Genomic DNA, 14,148 nt, shown 5'->3' on the forward strand with positions numbered 1-14,148 from the left:
GGGTGGCTCAGTTGGTTGGGCATCTGACTTTGGCTCAGGTCATGATCTCGCGGTCAGTGAGTTCCAGCCCCACGTCAGGCTCTGTGCTGACAGCTCGGAGCCTGAAGCCTGCTTCAGATTCTGTGTCTCCCTCTCTCTCTGACCCTCCCCTCCCTGCTCACTCTCTGTCTCTCTAAAATGAATAAGTGTGAAAAAATAAAAAAATATATACTTTATTAAATGTTAATGTTGACTTAAAACACAAAAACTACAGATGTAACATACTGGAACCATTAACAAAGACCACTCCAAGTTTTTAAAAGTGAAATAGCCAACTCCAGGGCTTTGCAAATACGGGCCTATGATTTAAGGTGGCAGGGGTGCCTGGGTGGCTCAGTGACTTGGTTTTGGCTCAGGTCATGATCTCAGCATCATGTGATAGAGCCCCAAGTCGTGCTCCACAGTGAACACGGAGCCTGCTTGGGATTCCTCTCTTCCTCTGCCCCTCTCTCCTGCTCCCACCTATCTCTCTCCCTCTCTAAAAAATAAAAATTAAAAAAAAAAAAATGTTTAAGGTGACAAATTCAAAGTAACAAACAGAAGCCTGCATTAAAAAAAAAAAATCTCCTACCTCTGCTTAGTTTTTTTCTTTCATCCTTCCTAAGGAATTTCAAGAAATATGGCTAGATTTGCTCACTTCGCCTTTCATCTGAATATCTTTCTCAGCTAATGTCTAACTCATGTCCTCAAACCCTCCCTTTCTCCTAGTTATTGTCACAGTAAACATGGACTACTTACTTTAGAATTTTTTTCTTTTGTGCTTGCTTTGGCAGCACATATACTAACATTGGAACGACAGAATTTTTCTTTTTTTAAGGTAATTGATATGGAAGATGAAGTAGGTAAGATGAAAAAGTATGGGGTTATCTTGTCAATACCAGAAAAAATATATGAGAAACTGTCACTGTATAATACAATAAACTCCAAGTAGACTTTACAATTTTCCTTAATTCATCTACAATAAACCTCAAAATAAACTCCAAAAAGACTGCAATTCAAAGCTCACAAGACAGTCTGATTTAAAAAAAAGAAAAAATTCCATTATTTACTTCATAACATAGAAAAATGAAAATGTCTTACTAGAAATGATGTATCAGCAAAAAAGTGCACTTAATATGATCCTTGCAGAAAACTCTTCTTTGTTTCTTTTTCACAAAAGGCAATTCCTTAATAAAGAAAAAAATATGAGATGGGTTAGTGTTAATTCTAAAAAAGAATTAAATATACATTTCATCATTATAAATTCCAACTCTCAACACTATATGTCTGGCAGATAGCACCACAAATACATGCTGAATAGAAAAATAATTTATTAAAAGTAATTTGTTGCATTTGTCTAATAAAAACATAATGCTGGCCAATTGAGAATTTCTAATGTCACTAACCCATTTTTTTCAAGAAGTATTACTTAAATGTTCAGTACTATTCTATGTACTGCTAGATTCACAAATTGGCTTCCTAGGTCCCATTTTCCTATCCTCCACTTAATTTGATATGCTTTATATTTACTTGCTTATATTTATATGCTTATACTTACTATATTTACTGAATATATGTTTTGCTAAAAGAGCTGAAAGTAGTCATTGTATTATGTTCTCATTTAGAAAATTATCAAAGGGTCAGTGACTTGCATTGCCATAAAATACGTTTGTATTCAAATACAATGTGTATACTTGTAGCTTTCACTATCTTTTAAAGGGAACGATGGGATGAACATAATGAACATGAAATACCCAAAATGAACATTAAACTCATCACTGTCAATAATTCACATTTAAAAAAGGAACACTGGGGGCGCCTGCGTGGCTCAGTCGGTTAAGCGGCCGACTTCGGCTCAGGTCATGATCTCACGGTCTGTGAATTCAAGCCCTGCATTGGGCTCTGTGCTGACAGGTCAGAGCCTGGAGCCTGTTTCAGATTCTGTGTCTCCCTCTCTCTGACCCTCCCCCGTTGTTCATGCTCTGTCTCTGTCTCAAAAATAAATAAACGTTAAAAAAAAAATTTTTTTTTGAAATAAAAAAGGAATACTGGTCAATACTAACTACTGGATTAGTGCATAAGAAATAATCCAGTTTGCTTGGAATAGTAGGAAGGCAGTTAGGTAAAAAAGGGAAAGATGGTAAAAGCACCCACCCGCCTTCCTCACCCAGACTGGCCAGGATCAATTACGATGCTAATCCAGTAACTTAGAATTCCATGACTGGGTACTTCTACCAACCCCCAAATAAATCTGTTACATCAAATAAAAACAGTAATTTATCCACAGAAACACCAGTTTTTTGAATCTGATTCAGCAATATTAATTATTATGATACTGCAATTTTGTTTCTATTTGAAATGAACACCTCCTCTAGAGCCGGGGAAAAACACAAACTGCCAAATATTCTTTTTGTATTGATGAATTAAGTATTTAAGGCTTGAACTTTAAAACACACATACAGACTTTTTTTTTTTTTGCAAGGTTAAAAGGAGCTTGCTTTAAAAAGCCATTTCAGCTTTTATTCAATTACACTGAAATGTAGAAAAAACCTCCTTAAATACAGTTTCATCACCAACCAACTTCTATAATCCAAAAATCCAAAATGAAACTATTTTTCATGAATTCTCGATCTAAACAAAACTAAACATTTTTAAATGTATTTTAACACTAGCTTTGTGTGTCACAGAAGGAACTAAGGTTTAATTGGTTATTTACTGTCAAATTGCTAAACACAAATTTGATATATTCTGGTATATTTTCTTGTATCAAAAATTCACTCTCAATTCTATAAATGAACCGTTATTAATGATTTGAGTTTTGTACAGTTCTCAAATAGTTTCTTAAAGAAAATATTCCAAAAATCAAGTTCTTTTACTATAATCTATAATGAAACGCACTCTTACCCTCAAAATAAAACCAGAACTAAAATGCTAGTGCTACATTCAGTTATCATTAAATTTCATATACTGAACTCCAAATCTCATTGCTTCTGTCCAGACAAGAGCCAGATAACCTGTACCTCCAAATGCTATCACTCCCAAATCTGGTTCCAACCAACCTCCTAGCTCCCTCCACTTCTAATTAACCAACATTGTTGTTAACCTGGACTACAAGCCACTGCCCAAAATGTCAAGCTCTGTAATTCTGTTCAAGTTTTTACCTCTGCTGGAAAAAATCTTCCCATCTCTAAAACAAATCTTTCCCAGTTTAATGGCATCTTCTGTGATAGCAACCTCAAGAATACCCTTACCATCAACATCACTTCCAGGGGGCAAAATTATTATAATTAGTTCTGTATCAGTCTCTTCTATTATACTCTATGCCTTTTTTAGAGAAGGAACTTCATTTTTGTATCTCCAATATCTAGTCAAAAACTAGAATACAATTCAATATAATCTATTCAGAAAATATTTACTGAGCATCCAATATATTCCAGGCACCTTTCTAGGTGATAGGGATAAGTCCCTATATCTATGCCTGGCCTCATGGAGCTTACATTCTACTGGGGAAGAACTACAATACACAGTGAATGAGGTATATATTATTGTATACAACAGGTTAGTAGAAAGTCCTTGAAAAGAAAAAAATAGAGCAAGGAATTAAGTAAGATCATAGGGAAGGGATTAAAATTTCAGAAAAGGTATCCAGGGAAGACCTAATGGGGTGATGATAATAAAAGCAACTGCAACAGCAGCAGCAGCAACATTTGAGTATTTACCATATACTAATCAGTATCCTAACTGCTTTAATGTATAACAGAGGTAAAGCCAACAATGATCTATTATCCTTAAAAGGAAATTGAGGGGCGCCTGGGTGGCGCAGTCGGCTAAGCGTCCGACTTCAGCCAGGTCACGATCTCGCGGTGCGTGAGTTCGAGCCCCGCGTCAGGCTCTGAGCTGGTGGCTCGGAGCCTGGAGCCTGTTTCCGATTCTGTGTCTCCCTCTCTCTCTGCTCTCCCCGTTCATGCTCTGTCTCTCTCTGTCCCAAAAATAAATAAAAAAAACGTTGAAAAAAAAAATTTAAAAAAAAAAAAAAAAAAAGGAAATTGAAATAGGAGTGCCTGGGTGGCTCAATCAGTTAAGCTTCGACTTCGGCTCAGGTCATGATCTCATGGTTCATGGGTTCTAGCCCCACATTGGAGTCTGTGCTGACGGCTCAGAACCTGAAGCCTGCTTCAGATTCTGTGTGTCTCTCTCTGCCCGTCCCTCGCTTGCGCACTCTCTCTCTCAAAAATAAACATTAAAAAAATAATAAAATAATTTAAAAAAAAGGAAACTGAAATACTAAGAAGGTACCTGCCAAGGTCACATAGCTAAGTTAGTCAAATGGTGTCGCTGGGATTTGAATCCAGGCATGCTTTTAAACAGCTGAACCCAGTTCATGCTTTTGTTAAATGAACTAAATACATGACAAAAATAAATGCATCCTGTATACAGCAATGGATTCAAAAGACAGAAAAGCAAATCTCAATGTCAGAGGATGGATATATTTGAGCAGCTTCAGTACATCAATACCTATATATGACAGGTACCCTGACAAATACAGGTGGGTGCTTGCATAAACAAGAATAATATATACTGATAATTTCTCAATAACTTTTAAAGTAAGACTTATATTTCCATATGATAATTACCAGAACTAAAACTTAAGACAGTATCACAAAAATCACATGGATAGGTCATAAAAAAAAAAAAAAAAAAGAAAAAAACTTTAAAGAAGTACTCTGAAACAAATGAAACCTTTGAAGACACTATCATTTTAGTAATAGTTAAATGTCAAATATCGTAATTTATGCTGTGGCACAAGTCATTATCAACTTCCAATTTCCCATATTAATAAGAAGAGTTAAATGAAATGACTGAGATTCAAATTCCTCTTTTCAAATATCTCTACTACATTTTATGAAGCAAACAGGTAACACCTAATACAACTGCTAGTAATAACTGAAGACCTGAATGACCCAAGATAATTTGCTCCCTAATGCCTATCTCTTGCTATATTAGCTTGTTAATTAAATGCTTAATCAGTGAATGCCAATAAATTAGAAAGCAAAATGAAACCAAAGTGCTATAAGACATGGTATTAACATTCCTAGTTTCAAGTCTTAAGGACCTAAATTCCTAAGCATCTCCTCTAGTCTTGATTTAAAAAAATATAATTATGAAGAAAATTATGGCTTTATGTTTGAAGTTATCAAAATTTCACTGGATACCTCTGATCTGAGCATAATGAGTGTCTAAGATAAGAGGTTTTGGGGAGCCTGGGTGGCTCAGTCGGTTAAGCATCCGACTTCGGCTCAGGTCATGATCTCATGGTTCGTGAGTTGGAGCCCCACATCGCACTTGGTGCTGACAGCTCAGAGCCTGGAGTCTGCTTCAGATTCTGTATCTCCCTCCCTCTCTGCCCCTCCCCACTCACCTCTGCCTCTCTTTCTCTCTTTCAAAAATATGTAAACATTAAAAAAAAAAAAAAAGAGGTTTCTATATGAAAACAAACAGCTTTAAAATCAATCCCGATGAAGAGAAAAATGAAACAGGACAAAAAACTTATATACATCTATCTATCTATAAAGTACAAATAAATATATATATATAACAGTCTGTAAACACAATAAGTACTGCGTATTTGCTCAAATATTAATTTCATTTTGTAATGAAAACTTAGGTTCGGCATCACTGGCGTTTTTAATTCAAGTGAGCGACAGCTCTCACACATGGGCATCAAACTATTCACGCCTTAAAAAGATTTTCAGTACCAGCCATGATGTAGTAACTAAGTACCAGACATGCTCTCCCAATAAACTCAACTAGAAAACTGATCAGATATATAAAACTGGACACCAAGCAGCTGAGCACTGTGATACCTGAGAAAAGAAAAAGTGTCCCCTCAAATAACTGTATGCAAGGTGTCAGGAGGGCTCTGCAGGAATGGGAAGCCAAGTATAATATCGTGGACTCAGTAAAAGAAATAGACATCGAAATTTCGGAAGACTAAAGTAATGGGAATTTGAAAGGCACAGTAGCAGGGAGGATGGAGTTTAAGAACAGAAAGCACTCCTGAAATCTGTAGAGGAGTTTCTAGAGCAGCTCTGCCCAAAAGAAACAACATGAACCTAAAATGTAATTTTAAATTGTCTAGTACATACATTTTAAAAGTAAAATGAGGGGGGCACCTGGTTGGCTCAGTCACCCGACTCTCGATTTCAGCTCAAGTCATGATCTCACAGTTCATGGGTTCGAGCCCCACATTGGGCCCTGTGCTGACAGCACAGAGCCTGCTTAGGCTTCTTTCTCCCTCCCTCCCTCTCTCTCTCTCTCTCAAAATAAATAAACTTAAAAAAAAAAAAAAGTAAAATGAAGCAGGTAAAACTAATTTTAACACAATTCATTTAACCCAATGTGCTCAAAATATTATCATCTCAGGATACAACTGATATAAAAAGATATTTTACATTCTTTTTTTTCCCATAAGTTCTTGACAGTGTATTTTACACTTACAGCATATTTAAATTGGAACTAACCACAATTCAAGCTCTCAATAGCCACAATGTGGCTAAATGCTACCATATACTCCACAATGCAGTTTTTGTTGAATAAAAACCTGTGCATGGTAAAGTGAAACTCTACAAGGTCAGGCAAGGAATAATGATCAGGCAGGCTCAAAAGTTCTCAAAGATTACATAAGACTGGGGGATGTGTAAGTTTCAACCAAAAAGGAGAAAAACCTCACTGAAACCTGGGGCAATCAGTAGAAATTGAAGCACAATTATCACTTAGTAGTTGTACTAAACTACTTCTAGAGCAAAGGCTACACTAGACCTGCCAGAACAAAGCTTAAAAACAAGCCTCAAAAGGTTCAAACAGATCTACAAGAAATGTAACACCCTGCCAAAACAAAATTAAAATCTCTCCAGGGGAAATCAACAAATCCAGACAACAGTATGATGAATGTCCAAGAGTCAATCAAAACTTACTAAACATAAGAAAATGGAGAAATGCACGACACATACTAGGGGGAAAATCTGACAGAAGAAATAGACCCAGGAACAAAAGAGATTAAATCTTTGAAGACATAAACTTTAAAATATTATGTTTATGGGGCTCTGGGTGGCTCAGTAGGTTAAGCATCCGACTTCAGCTCAGGCCGCGATCTCTCAGTTTGTGAGTTCCAGTCAGGCTCTGTGCTGACAGCTCAGAGCCTGGAGCCTGCTTCAGATTATGTGTTTCTGTCTCTCTCTGCCCTTCCCCTGCTCACACTCTATCTCTCAAAAATAAATAGAAAGAAAGAAAGAAAGAAAGAAAGAAAGAAAGAAAGAAAGAAAGAAAGAAAGAAAGAAAGAAAGAAAGAAAGAAGAAAGAAAGAAAAAGAAAGAAAGAAAGAAAGAAAGAAAGAGAAAGAAAGAAAGAAAGAAAGAGAAAGAAAGAAAGAAAGAAAGAGAAATGTATGAAAGGATTTGAAGAAAAAAACTATTTTTTAAAGAATCAATAAATGTTTAAATATGAGAAATGTAGTATCTCAAATAAAAAACCAACTGGATAGGAGCACCTGGGTGGCTCAGTCGGTTAAGTGTCTGACTTCAGCCCGGGTCACGATCTCGCGGTCCGTGAGTTCAAGCCCCGCGTTGGGCTCTGGGCTGATGGCTCAGAGCCTGGAGCCTGCTTCCGATTCTGTCTCCCTCTCTCTCTGCCCCAGAAAAAATATCTGAAGAAATAAGGACCAAAGAATTTCCAAATTTGACAAAAACTAAACTCATATTCAAGAGACTCAGTGAACAAAAAACAGGTTAAGCACAAGAAAAATCACACCAATTCATATAATAACCAAACTGCTGAATTCCAGTAATATAGACAAAATCTTAAAAGCAGCCAAAGTGGGGGAAAGACACATTACAAACAGAGGAACAAAGATAAGAATTACCAGGCTCTTTGTCAAAAACAATACAAACAAGTTTAAAACAAAGAAAAAAAGCCTTTGAAGTGCTACAAAGAAAAAAAAAACCTGCAAATCAAAATCTATAGAAAGCAGTAATATGCTTCACAAAGGGCAAATAAAGACATTTTCAGACAAACAAAAGCTGAGAATGTGTCACCAGCAGGTATGCACTACAAGAAGACTGAAAATTCTTCAGGAAGAAAAAGGATAACAGAATTGTACAAGAGAGGGAACCCTAACGTAAGCTATTAACTCACTTAATAAAAATGTACCAGGGGCACCTGGGTGGCTCAGTCGGTTAAGCATCCGACTTCACCTCAGGTCATGATCTCACGGATCTCATGGGTTCGAGCCCCGCATCAGGCTCTGTGCTGACACATCAGGGCTGGAGCCTGCTTCAGACTGTGTCTCCCTCTCTCTCTGCCCCTCCCCTGCTCATGCTCTGTCTCTGTCTCTCAGAAATAAATGTAAAAAAAAATAATAAAAAAAATTTTTAAGAATGTACCAATACCCACTCACAAACTGTAACAAATTTATCACACCAGTGCAAACTGTTACTAACAGGGGACACTGGGGGCCAAAGCAAAAGGGAGAATAGGGGAAGGGAAAGAGGAAAGTATATGGGAACTCTGTACTTGCAGCTCAGTTTTTCTGTTCTAAGAAATAACTTTATTAATTAAAAAAGAAACAGCAGAGGGTGCCTGGGTGGTTCAGTCAGTTAAGCATCCAACTCTTTGGTTTCAGCTCAGGTGATGATCTCATGGTTTGTGGATTTGAACACAGAGCCTGCCTGGGATTCCCCCTTTCCTTTCTCTGCCCCTCCCCTGCTAGCTCTCTCTCAGTATAAACAAACTTTAAAAAATTAAATTAAAATAAAATAAAATAGAAATAGAAATAGAAACTTCTACACAAAGGAAGAACAAAAATGTGAAATGTTTACCATCTATTTTCTTATCTTTAATTTTTAAAAAGATATTTGATTGTGTAAAGCAAAAGTGGCAGTAGCATACAATAACCTGTAGAATAAAATGACAAAAATAGCACAAAGAATGAGAGGGAAAAAACTGAAAGTACACTGTACTAAGGATCTTTCATAATTCATAAAGTGATAAGTTCAAGATGCAAGCTGTAAAACCCTAGAGCAACTACTAAAAAAGAAACTAATAAAACTAATAAGCCAAGAAAGAGGTAAAATGAAATGCTAGAAAATAAGCAATCCAAAAAAAGGAAAACACAAAACAGAAAAAATTAAAAAAATATATAACAAAATAATAGACTTAAATCCAACTGTGTGAATAATGATATTAAATATGTATGATCTAAATGTCCCAATTAACAGGTAGAGACTATGACACTACACTGGAAGCAGAGACTGTCATATTGGATAAAGAGATGTACCCCACTTTAAATATGATATAGATAGATCAAACATAAAATACGAACGGATATACCATACAAACATTAATCACAAGAAAGGTGGAATACCTATATTAATAACAGACAAAGCAGGTCACAAGAGAAAATATCTTACCAGCTATAAAGGGACATACATCATAATGCTTAATGTGTCAATTTATCAGAAATACAAAGTAATCCTAAATGTTTATTCAGTCAATAGCAGAGTTTCAAAACATGTGAAACACTGACAAAATTAAAAGGAGAAATAGATAAAATTATAATTATAGCTAGAAATTCAACAGTCTCTCACAATTAGTAAAACAAGCAGAGAGAAAATCAATAAAGATATATAAAACCTGAACAACACTATGAACCAGTGGAGTTGTTCATGTCTCTTGGTATAGTCAATAAGAGAGAATTTATGCTGTACCATAAAACAAGACACATAATAAATTTATTAGAGCTGAAATCACACTGAAAGGTTTTCTTTTTGAAGATCTGATTTGCTTTATTAAAGGATTCATGAATGGAGCGGCATCTCATCCAGCAAGCAGAGACGCATTCCCCAGAAAGTGTTTTCAGACCACAAAAGAATTAATGACCAGTAATAAAACTACATTGGAAAATTCCCCAGTTATTTGTAAATTAACACATTTCTAAATAACCCATAGGTTAAAGAACTCATGACGAAAATTTAAAAACACGTGGAACTAATGATAATAAAAACACATACCTAATTACATAGGGTGGAGCTAAGGATGCTTGGAAATTTATATCTTTTAAGTATTTACGTTTGAAAAGAATCAAGGTTTAACATTGGTGTTTTAAATTAGTTCCACCTTAAGAAGGTAGAGAAAAAGAACATTAAACTAAAAGCAGAGGTAAAGAAATAATAAAAGTAGCAATTGGTGAAATGGATGACAAAAATAAATAAATAAATAAGAAACCAAAAGTTCGTTCTTTGAAAAGAACCCCTAGCTAGGCTGGTCCAGAAAAGAAGAAAGAAGACACAAATTACTAACATTAGAACTGAAAGAGAATACATTACTACAGATATTTCAAACATTAAATGCACATTAAGTTTGTAGTAAATACAATTTTTTGCCAATAAGTTTGACAAGTTAAATGAAATAAATGAAATTCCTTGAAACATGCACATTATCAAAAGACACAAAAAGAAAGCCTGAATAATCCTCCAATTCAGAAATTTTAATTCAAAATCAAAAGGCTTCCCACAAAGAAAATTCCAGACCCAGATGGCTTCCTTAGTGAATTCCTTAAACATCTACAATATCAGTCTTACACAAACTCTTTTAGGAAACAGAGGAAAAAGAAACACATTCTAACATATTTAATAAGGCCAGAATAATCCTGACACCACAGCAAGGCAAGGCAAAGAAAATACATACTAATTATCACTCGTTTATATAAGATGCAAATATTATTAATAAAATATAAGCAGGTCATATCCAGCAATATATAAAAAAAGTTAAATATCAATATAAATGGGGTTTGTCTTAGGAATGCAAGGTTGGTTTAGTTACATTGGTAACTTACTGTATTAACATATTAAAAAAGAAAAAGTGATTAATTTCAAGAGGTAGAAAAAATATCGGTGCATGATTAAATACCCATTTGTGGGGCAGTAGAGGGGAACACCTCCCCACAAACTAGGACTGAAGTTATCTTCTTCAACCTAATGAAAGTCATCTACAAAAACCTACAGCTAATGATAAAGGACTGATTTTTTTTTTTCCTGTATGATTATAAACAAAGGATGCACACGCTCACTATTTCTACCATTTTACTAAAGGTCTCAATAACTACAATACAACAGGGGGAAAAAAAAGGATCTAGATTGGAAAGGAAAGAAAGAAAACAGCTTCTACTCACATATGATATGACACATACATAGGAAATCCCAAAAAACCTACAATAAAGTGGCTGGAAGTAAAAATGGGTTTTGCAAGGGTACAGGATATAAGATCAATATTTTTTATATAAAGATTGTAATGTACTTTTTTTTTAAAGTAGGCTCCATGCCCGACATGAGGCTTGAACTTACAACCATGAAACTGAGTTACATGCTCTACCAACTGAGCCAGCCTTAGATCTATAGTTTTTAAATCAAATTTCTATATACCAATAATGACAAATGCACAGTTACACTTTTTAAAAATACTATTCAAGGGTGCCTGGGTGGCTCAGTCAGTTAAGTGTCCAACTTGGGGTCAGGTCATGATCTCAGGGCTCTTGGGTTCGAGCCCCACATCGGGCTCTGTGCTGACAGCTCAGAGCCTGGAGCCTGCTTTGGATTCTGTGTCTCCCTCACTCTCTCTGCTCCTCCCCACTCATGCTCTGTCTCTCCCTCTCTCTCAAAAATAAATAAACATTTAAAAAAATGTTTTAATACGTAAAAATACCATTCATCTGAGCATCAGGGGTATGAAATATTTAAAGACAAATTTAACGATATATGTGCAAGACTATTATCCTGAATACTAAAAAACACTGAGAGAAATTAAGGAAGACATAAAAAAAAAAAAAAGGAACAATCATGTTCACAGATCCATACACTTAATATTACTATGATACTGCTTCTCTGCAAATTGATTTACAAATTCAAAACAATCCCAATCAAAATCCCAGCAAGTGTTCTTGCAGAAATTCACAATTAAAAATTTATAATACAGGGGAGCCTGGGTGGCTTAGTGGGTTAAGTGTCCAGTTTCGGCTCCAGTCACAATCTCGTGGTTTGTGAGTTCGAGCCCCGCATCGGGCACTGTGCTGACACCTCAGAGCCTGGAGCCTGCTTCAGATTCTGTGTCTCCCTCTCTCTTTGCCCCTCTCCCACTGGTGCTCTGTCTCTGTCTCTCTCAAAAATAAACATTTAAAAAAAAATTATAACTAAAACAATTTTGAAAACAAACAAAAGTTGGAAGATACAGCACGATGTTCACACACACACACACACACACACACATACCCCTAAATCAAAGGAATAGAGTGCAGAAGTAAATACACACACATATGGTCATTTGATAGTCAACAAAGGCACTAAGGTAATTAAAATGAAAAAGCCTTATCAATAAATGGTACCAGAACAAATTAATGAATCTTGATATTACCTCATAAAATTATTACCACTCACTAAAATTAATTCAAAATGGATCACAGACCTATGTGTAAAAACGAAAGTATAAAACCTCCAGAAGTAAACACAAGACAAAAAAATATTACTGCCCCATGTAAAGCAAAGATTTATCAGACATACCACAAAAAGGCAAAATTGACAATTTTAGAAGGTTGACAAGCAGTACTTTATCAAAATTAAAACCTTGTTCTCTTTGAAAGACAATATTAAGGAGATAAAAATCAAGCCACATACTCAAAGAAACTAGTCAAAGTAAAATAATGAAAATAAGAAAAAGACTTCTATCTAGAATGTATAAAAATCTCTTACGGTTCCGTCATTAGAAGACAAACAACCCAATTAAAAATGGGCAAGGGGCACCTGGGTGGCTCAGTTGGTTAAGTATCTGACTCTTGATCTTGACTCAGCTCATGATCTCCTGGTTTGTGAGTTTGAGCCCCATGACAGGCTCCGTGCTAACTGCGCAGAGCCTGCCTGGGATTCTGTCTCTCCCTCTCTCTGCTCCTCCTCCACTCTCTGTCTCTCTCTCTCAAAATAAACTTTAAAAAAATGGGCAAAAGACTTGAACATTCACCAAAGAAAACAAATGAATACCCAGTAAGCAAATGACAAATGTTTAATATCTTTACTCATCAAAGAAATGCAAAACAAAACTATAATAAAATGCCAGTATATACCCACTAAAACGGCTAAACTTAAAAAAACTGACAATGCAGGGGTGCCAGGGTGGGTCAGTTGGTTGAGCGACCGACTTTGGCTCAGGTCATGATCTTACAGTCTGTGAGTCTGAGCCCCATGTCGGGCTCTGTGCTGACAGCTTGGAGCCTGGAGCCTGCTTATGATTCTGTGTCTCCCTCTCTCTCTGCCCCTCCCCCACTCATGCTCTGTCTCTGTCTCAGAAATAAACATTAAAAAAAATTAAAAAAAAAGAAAAAGCTGACAATGCAAAGTGTTGAAGATATGGAGAAACTGCAACTCTCATTGCTGGTGAACTGTAAAATCGTATTACTTTGGAAAAGAGTTTCACAGTTTCTTATAAGGTAAAACATACACTTATCATGTGACCCAGAAATTTCATTCTTTGGTATTTATCCAAGAAAAATGGAAACATATGTCTACACAAAGGCTTGTACTCAAATGCAAGAGTAGCTTTATTCATTATAGCTCCAAACTTGGAGTGTCCAAGCAAGATGAATGGAGAAACTGGTCTAGACATATAATGAAATGCTAGGCAACTCTAAAAACAAACTACTCAAACTACTCATACACACAAACATGGATGAATTGCAAAAACATTATGGGGGGGGGGAAGGAGCCAGACACTGGTATCATTTAATATCTGATACTAGAACTGGGGAAAAAATTACTTAGGCCCTAAAAAAACAGATTTATGAACAAATAGATACTAAGTCACAAGAAAAATCTTTAAGTCAATAAAACTTCACAGAAGGAAGCATTTAAGAAAGTGATTCTAAGCAGGAAACCAGGGACTATTCCAATTAGAGGATCTAAGGAAAGATGACACAAACATGAGTAGGTATCAACAAAAAGAGCAAAGCAGAGTGTAGGGTGGACAGATGGGCAGAACACAATTACGCACTACCTTGAAAACAGGCAAGCACTTGAATTTAATATGACAAAAAAT

General features: G+C 35.9%; 1 protein-coding gene across 8 annotated transcripts in view; it reads right to left on the minus strand.

Moving 5' to 3' along the window:
• MEF2A (myocyte enhancer factor 2A) overlaps positions 1 to 14,148 on the minus strand; it is a 165,487-nt gene that overhangs the window by 129,378 nt on the left and 21,961 nt on the right. For 7 of the 8 annotated variants that reach the window (XM_086711421.1, XM_086711420.1, XM_086711417.1 and 4 more), the window contains exon 2: positions 1,120 to 1,205. The exons of the other annotated variant lie outside the window; for it this stretch is intronic. The gene's annotated coding sequence lies outside the window, so the exon portion shown is untranslated. The remainder of the gene's footprint in view (positions 1 to 1,119; positions 1,206 to 14,148) is intronic. 8 annotated transcript variants of the gene reach the window in all.

The sequence above is a fragment of the Puma concolor genome, chromosome B3 (genome assembly GCF_028749965.1).
Source record: "Puma concolor isolate L17-30 chromosome B3, mPumCon1.1.hap2, whole genome shotgun sequence".
Taxonomy (NCBI): Eukaryota; Metazoa; Chordata; class Mammalia; order Carnivora; family Felidae; genus Puma; species Puma concolor.